The following is a 9,072-nucleotide window of genomic DNA, read 5'->3' as shown; positions in this document are numbered from 1 at the left end:
TATATCCACTTGTATCTTGTATTTTCTTTCATAAAACTTTCAATAAAAAAGTGTTCTTGTATGTTCTATTCCTAGTTTTCTTCTTGTTGGTTTTCTGAAATTGCTGAAATCAAATTTCAACCAAGGTTTTTCCTAAATTTCTACAAGTACTTCCTATTAAATTGGTATCATAGCGGATTCCAGACTATTTTTGGGTTATTTTCTTAGAAGTCTTGTAGATGTTTTTTCTATTTCAGGCCGTAATTTTTATTGTTTTTGTGGTGGAAATCTGAATTTTCATGCCTAACAAAAATCCAGGGACTTATAGTGGGAAGAAAGGTATAAGTATTAGAATGGGAGACAAAATGAAATTTGAAAATTCAAATCTCCAAACTCAAGTTTCATATTTAAAAAATGAAATTTTAGATTCAAATTTTTCCATCATAAAGGAGATGTAAAAAAAAATGCTCGAGGGCCAAACCAAAATATCGTCGTCGGAGGTGAGGGAAGGCGCTGAAAGCCAAGGAAAGTTGGGAAACCCTAAGCCAATCAGATGAAGGGAAGGTCAAGAGGTGGAGATTTTGTGGGAACAGAAAAAATGCCTCATCTAGGTAAGTATTAATTGCACTTCTGATCAAATGCTCCTTAGGATCCCAAATTGCGAGAACAATTGATTACTTAGATCAAAGCTAGTGTTCATTGGTATTATGGAGACGATGTAAGAATATGTTAGACCGGTCCAGTTGATCCATACGGAATAGAGGAATATAAGCGAAACTTCTCGGCCTCCTGTATGGACCGCTCAAACCGCATAGCCAAAATGCTTTGATTAGGAAGGATTTAGGAAGAGTTTAGGAGGGAAATTTGAATGTCGGGTTTAGAGATTTATTTTTGGATTGTATGCATTAAATAGTTTGTTTTTCTTGGGTTTTGGGCTCTAGCGGCGCCTAGAGATTTGGGAGAGCCGGATCTTCCTCTCTAATTGAATATCCACTTGTATCTTGTATTTTATTTCATAAAACTTTTAATAAAAAAGTGTTCATGTTTGTTTTATTCTTAAATTTCTTGTTGTTGGTTTTCTGAAATTGCTGAAATCAAATTTTACCCAAGGTTTTTCCCAAATTTCTACAAGTACTTCCTATTAAATTGGTATTAGAGCGGATTCCAGACTATTTTTGTGCTATTTTTGGAGAAGTCTTGTAGATGTTTTTTCTATTTCAGTCCCTGATTTTTATTGTTTTTGTGGTGGAAATCTGAATTTTCGAGCCTAACAAATATCCATGGACTTATAGCGGGAAGAAAGGTAGAAGTATTAAAATGGGAGACAAAATGAAATCTGAAATTTCAGATCTCCAAACTCAAGTTTCATATTTAAAAAAATGAAATTTCATATTCGAATTTTTCCATCATAAAGGAGATGTTAAAAAAAGTGCTCGAGGGCCAAACAAAAATATCGTCGTCGGAGGTGAGGGAAGGCGCTGAAAGCCAGGAAAGTGGGGAAACCCTAAGCCAATCAGACGAAGGGAAGATCAAGAGGTGGAGATTTTGGAGGGAACAGAAAAAATGCCTCCCCTAGGGCCTATTCTTAGGGAGAAATCAAGTAGAGGCTATAGGAAGAGGCGGGAGGAGGTAGGGAAAGAACGTAGATGTGCTGATTACAAGAGAAGATGGGCGAGATTTGAAGGGGAAAAGGGTAATTATGACCAAAGGGGATTGAATATATAGATGTGTTAAAACACAAAAAAAAATGAATATTCTTAAATCATGCATTGAGTTAGTTAAAAGTGTAGAGATTTTTTTTGTGACTAATGATTCTTTGTACTTGAATACATAATACATTTTTAAAATATTATCAACATCTTATATAATAACAATTATTCTTAAATAAAAATTAGGTTGAGGTATGGATGATTTGTTTGCAAACAAAATCAAAATGATGCAATTAATTAATCATTCAATTTCTACAAATTGTATGTTGTAGTTGCCTTGAATTTGCATCGACCCATGTTTGTTCATATCCTTTATCGTTGTACGCTTCGCAGATATGTCGAGGGGGCAACGTCCCCTGACATAGGGTTCGACCTGCAAGGTTGATGGGCAGCGCCCCGGAACAAATTTTGGTTATAAGGATATTTTTTAATTCTCTTTATTATTTCTCTTTGTATTTGTTTAATTATTCCCTAACAACAACACCTCTACACAATGTGATTATTTACTAGGGGCAATTGCCTAAAGACCAAAGTATTTTAAAACTTTTAGGGGGGCAATTGTCTAAAAACCCTTATAATAACACCTCTATACAATGTGCATAATTTTGCTAGGGGGCAACCTTATAAAGATCATAGTATTTTAATTTTTTTAGGGTGAACAATTGCCTAAAAACTCCTATAATAAAGAGTAAAAAAAAAGATGGAGGAGGACAAATTACCTAAAAATTTATGTAATAAATAATAATTTTATTTATTTTTGGATGGGGGGCAATTAGGGCTACCGCCCCTGTAACCAAGCGTCCATGAAAATGAAATATACAATTTGGTGCCAATGTTAAACAAGACAGCTTGAATCATTCATCCCATATTATTAAACCAATCATCTCTCCCCTAAACACACCTTAAAAGGTAATTAATAACATGGATCATTAACTTGATCCAATTACCACATAATCAATCCTCTAGAAACCAAACTTCTACATCTTGCACATGAAAAAGGAAATAATTCCCCTATAAATCGCTATCATTAATAACACATAAAATCAAATACACAGACGATGGAAAACAAATAATTTAACAAAATAAACTATCGACAATCCAGCTCGGTAAGATCTGCCGAAATTCTGCACTAATGTTGTTAAGATTATAACTAAGAGAGAAACGTGAGAAACAGTAGGTTGCGGCGGACCCGCCGTCTCGGCCTCGGCGGAGGTCGAGAAGGTGGGAGGCGGGGAGTCCTCCATGTCATCATCCTCTTCCTTGCGCCAATCGTCCTCTTCCTCACCGTCCGGGAGGAGCGGCTGTTGGGCACCCGCCTTCGCTTTCCGGTCCTCCATTTTTCCCACGTTCGATAGAATTATTACGTCCTCCGACCGGATGCAAAGGAAGATTCGGTCGTAGGCAAAATCGCGTCTATACCGAGGTGTACCGAGTTTTTTGAAAAACTCAGTACACCTCGGTATAGGCGCGATTTTGCCTACGATCGAATCTTCCTCTGCATCCTTACACCGAACCAAATAAAAGTTCGTTCGATTGAGTGTACCGTCAATGGTTTTTATTAATCGCACAGTTTGGGCAGTTTTTTGCCATTATTTTTTTTTTAAAACATTTAGGCGAAGGCAAACTCGCGTATCACTTAGGCAAGATTTTAACCCAATTTCTCTTGAGCAACAAATCAACTTCATTTTTGCTTCGATGTTTCAAATTATTTTTAAATAAATCAATTAATATTTGACTTCATATATTTTCATCCAACTATTTTTTAAACTGAATAAAAAATAGTTCATTAAGATATGAGGCGTAAAAATTATTAAGAAAATGAAGTTTATTGTGGAACTAGAATATTCAAAATTGTATATTGAATAAATTTTTCGTTTTAATGATGCATGAATATCCAGCACACAAACAATTGATTTATGAGTGAAAGAACAATAAAACACCATATATATTTTTACATGGAAAACTCAAAGAGGTAAAAACTAAGCGGCCTCGCTTATATGAAAAGATTCCACTACATTTGAGTGAATTACAAATGTTGATTCGTTCCTTAACTTAGAGGCAGTGGAGTTACAATAGTTTTAAAAGTTGGGTGAAGGTCTGACAACAGTCGGGTGAAAGTCTGACATCGTCCGGGTAGAAGTTCGATAGACAGGAAGTGGTCCAACGATGGTCAGACGAAAGTTTGACGACGTCCGGGTGGAAGTTCGGCGGAAAGGCAATAATCTGACGATCAATGATCGAGCGAAAATTCGATGACGTCCTGGTGGATCTTCAGCAAAAGGACAGTGATCCAATGATGGTAGAGCCAAAGTCCGACGACGTCCAGGTGGAAATTCGGTAGACGGGCAGTGATCATAGGCCAGGTCGGCGGTAGTCGGACGATGGTCAGGCGGGAGTTCGACAACGATCAGCGGCCAAGCGAAAGTCTGACGATTATCACTGGCCAAAGCGGTGATTTGATGATGATTGGACAGAAGTTAGAAGAACGGGTTGTGATCCGACAATGGTTAGGCGATAGTCAGACGACGATCGGTGGCCGTGTGATAATTTGACAATGTTCGTGATGGAGCCAATAGTGATCGACGACCCGATGGTAGTACGATGACCGCTAGGCAGAAGTCTAGCTAAATTTTTTTATTTGACAATAAAACATCATCTAAGGTTTACATTAAATAAAATGTTGTTGGTGTCACACTAAAACCTTATTAAAAGTTTGGTCAGTTGAGTTAAACCTAGGAAATTTAAAGAGAAGGAATTTTTAATTCAAGAATTTGTTTATTAGCAATTCATTAGTAGGTGAAGCATATTTTTGAGTTCATGTCAAAATTTTTTAAGCTTCTTGTAGGTAGATTGATACTCTCGAATTTATTCAAGAGTTAATTGGCAGTAGAGGCTTCAATTAAAAGGTTAATTAAAAATAAATTGATGACAGTCATTGGAGTTCACATTTTTATTCTTTAATTAATTCCATAAAAATATATGCTTATATATTTGAAGTGTTTGATATTGTCAGAGAGGAGGTAGTAAATGATCATTATTAGATAAAGCTTTATGTTTTTGCAATGTTTTTAAAATTAATGTTCTAAGTATGAACTATGCATTCAGTCTCATTAACGATTAATGCAAAGATGTGAATAAATAATAGACATCATTATATCTTATTATTTTATATCATAGTTAGATATGTAACTTCAAGATCTTAATAATTAATTGATATGTGCATCATTGATGAGTGCTCATACTGTTAGGATTTAAAGGAGACAAAAATCAATTCGATCGTCTCCGAACGACATGTCAAGTCATCGAGAATAATTTTCAGAAGCGTACCTGAATCCATTGAAATACAAAATTAAGGTTTTCGGTCTTCCACGTTTAGAGCGGCATTCTCCAAGAGAGCGAGAGACCCATTCTTTTCACTCAAGATGAAAAATGAGTGAAATGAGAACTTCACCGCTTAAACTGGGGACCACGACCCTTTTATACATTAAGTGTATTTATTTTATTTCAGCCCATCAATAAAATAAAATAAATACCCGACCTCTACAAAAATTAATTCCATACAAAATTTAATTGAGATGCCACATAAGCAAAATAATTATTTAATACTTAAATAGATGACAAATTTAATTGGCTTAATTTTAGATAGCGTCTAATATATAATTTTTTATTTATATGTATAAAATATATTGGCCCACATATAGAAATTTCCCAAAAATCTCCCACTTGGGCCACATATATACATATAATTATACATTCTAAAATATCGTAAGAGCTCGATATTTGCTATCTTTGTAAAATAATATCTCTAGACAATCTGGTTCATCAATCATATCAATATAAAATCAAAGCAACCTTTGTTACATTCTTCGTAAAAATACCCATCAATGGTCACTATATTAATATAATTCTGTATTAATATAATTAACGACATATATCAAGTATGGATGTGTAGCATGAAAATTTCATTTAATGTGATCTCAAATCATGACTATTTTCAACTGGTCCAATTTCATAACTCAAAAGAGTTATAACCAAAATTCCATACTTTATGCTAAATTGCAATTGAAATCAAATAACTGTATTTCAGAATTTTCAATCATCAAAATAACAACACTTTAGTATGATCAGAAAATAAGTTCATAATAATTGAACAATACAAACAAACTCTCACTAAGCTAGCATATCATCAAAACAGATTACACTCATACGAGCCACATGCTCATGAAATACTTTAGGCGATAATCCTTTTGTAAGTGGGTCTGCAATCATAAAGTTTATACTAATATGTTCAATACAAATTTGAGAACTCTGAACCCTTTCTTTCACAACAAGAAACTTTATGTCAATGTGTTTTGATTTTGACGAACTCCTGTTATTCTTGGAATATAACTCAGCTGCTTTATTATTATAATTTATCTTTAATAGTCTCTTAACGCCATCAACAATATGTAGCTCAATACAAATTTGAGAACTCTGAACCCTTTCTTTCACAACAAGAAACTTTATGTCAATGTGTTTTGATTTTGACGAACTCCTGTTGTTCTTAGAATATAACCCAGCTGCTTTATTATTATAATTTATCTTTAATAGTCTCTTAATGCCATCAACAATATGTAGCCCTATGATAAAATTTTGCAGCCATATTCCTTGATTTGAGCCTCATAACAAGCTATAAACTCTGCTTCCATTGTTGAAGAAGCTATAAGTGTCTGCTTGACACTTTTCCAAGAAATAGCTCCTCCAACCAACATAAAAATATAGCCTGAAGTGGATATCCTGCTATCGCGGCAACCAGCAAAATTAGAGTCGGAATACCCCATGATCTCTAAATGATCAGATCTCTGATATGTGAGCATAAATTATCTTGTTCTTTTTAGATACCTCATAACTAGTTCCACTACTTTCCAATTATCCATTCCTGGGTTACTTAAATATCTACGAAGCATTCCAATAGTGTACGCAATATCCGGACGCGTACAAACTTGAGCATACATAAGACTCCCTACTGCCGATGCATAAGGAATCTTATCCATCTCTTTTTTTTCAACTTCATTTCTTGGGCATTGAAGCAACTGAATTTATCCCCTTTTGCAATGGGTGTCTCCCCTGGTGCACAATCCTTCATGCCAAATCTGCTTAGCACTTTATCAATATAGGCTGTTTGTGATAACCCAAGTATACCACGGGAGCGATCCCGATGAATTTGTATACCCAACACAAAAGATGCATTTCCAAGATCTTTCATTTCAAATTTATTTGAAAGAAATCTCTTAGTCTCATGCAATAAGCCTATATCACTGCTTGCTAGCATAATATCATCGGCATATAATACCAGAAGAATAAATTTACTCCCACTGACCTTATGATAGATCTCAAACATCATTATCTTTCATAGATTTCATCTCATCTTCCATGGCTTCTATCCACTTTTGAGAATTAAAATATTATTTAACCTGACAGAATGAGATTGGATCATCTTCCAATCCTAAATCAAACTCATGCTCTTGGAGATATACAATATAATCATCTGAAATTATTGTTCTTCTTTCCTTTGTGGATCTCTTTAATGGCACTTCAGTTTGAGGTTGTTGTCCTTATATATGAGTGAGAGATAATTCAAGATTATTTTGATTATCTGAATTTATAATCTGAACAATATCAGGCATAGTTACCTGATCATTTTCAATTGTAACAGTAGGAATAGTAACATATCCCTCCTCAAAATTAAAATTTTTAATTTTATCACTCCCACTATATTCAACATCCTCAATAAATTTAGCATTGCCCGTCTCAAAAAAAAATTTACTTGAGGAATCATAAAATTTAAAACCTCTTGACCTTTCAGAGTATCCAACAAAATAGCAGCTAACAATTCTTGAGTCCAATTTTCTTTCATTAGGCTTATAAGGCCTAGCCTCAGCTGGACATCCCCATACATAAAAATACTTAATACTAGGCTTATTTCTAGTCCACAACTCATATAGGGTTTTAGTTACTGCTTTACTTGGAACTCTATTGAGAATATAAACAGCAGTCTTTAAGGCTTCACCCCAAAGCGATTCTGGTAAAGAAGAATGATTAATCATACTACTAATCATATCCTTTAAGCTTCTGTTTCGTCTCTCAACTACACCATTTTGACTTGGAGTCCCCGGCATAATGTATTAAGGAACGATGCCACATTCTACTAAATATCTCGCAAAAGGGCCTGAACGTTGTTCACCTGATCTATCATAGTATTCACCACCACGGTCAAAATTGACAGCTTTAATCTTCTTACCAAGTTGATTTTCAACTTCAGCTTTGAAGATCTTAAATACATCCATATATTCTGATTTTTCATGTATTAAGTATAAGTACCCATAGAATAATCGTCTATAAAAGTGATAAAATACTATTGACCATTCCAAGAAGCTGTAGGGAATGGGCCACAAATATCAGTATGTATTAATTCTAAGACATTTAAACTCCTTTTGGCACCTAATTTCTTAATATTTGTTTATTTTCCCTTAATACATTTAATACAAATTTTAAAATCAGTATAATTAAGAGAATCAAGAATTCAATCTGACACAAGCCTTTCAATTCTTTGTTTTGAAATATGTCCCAAACGCTTATGCCATAACATAAAAGAATTCTCATCAGTTAATTTTCTCTTTATACCAAAATTATTTGTATGCAAGATTTCATTTATCTGTGAGACAGAAATATCTAATTTATATAAATTATCAATCAAAGAACCTGTACCAATAACTTTAGAATACTGAAAGAGACTAAATTTTTTATTTTCAAATGAACAAGAGTAATCAGATTTGTCCAAACATGAAATAGAAATCAGATTCCGTCTAAATGACGATACATAACAAGTCTCACATAAATCCAAAGTACAACCAGATTCTAAGTACAATCTATATAAGCCTACAGCTTTAACAGGAGCTTTATTGTCATTTCCCACATAGATGAATCTTTCAGCATCAGTTGGCACGCTGTTCCTTAGACAACCCTACATAGTCACACTTATGTGAGTAGTTGCACATGTATCTATCCACCAAGTATGATTTGGTACTAATGCCAAATTAACTTCAAAACAAACAAGATTCAGAAGTTTACCCTTTTTGACGAGCCATTTAGTATATTTTGGACAATCCTTATTTACATGACCAGCCTTCTTGCAGAAGAAACAAGTAATAACCTGATCTTGCTTCTGTTGCATTTTAGGTTGTGAAGTCTCTTTATCTGCAACTCCTTTAACTTTATAATCCTTTTTCCTTTTGGTAGCAAAATTATGAGAAGAAGCTAAATGAGCACTTTCTATCTTTTCTTGTTTCAATCTTTCTTCCTCTTGCACTGTTGACCTCATTTTTGTATGAGGTCACTTGGACCA

The sequence above is a fragment of the Dendrobium catenatum genome, unplaced genomic scaffold (assembly GCF_001605985.2).
Source record: "Dendrobium catenatum unplaced genomic scaffold, ASM160598v2 fragScaff_scaffold_664, whole genome shotgun sequence".
Lineage (NCBI taxonomy): Eukaryota > Viridiplantae > Streptophyta > Magnoliopsida > Asparagales > Orchidaceae > Dendrobium > Dendrobium catenatum.
Note: the sequence above shows the minus strand (reverse complement) of the source record.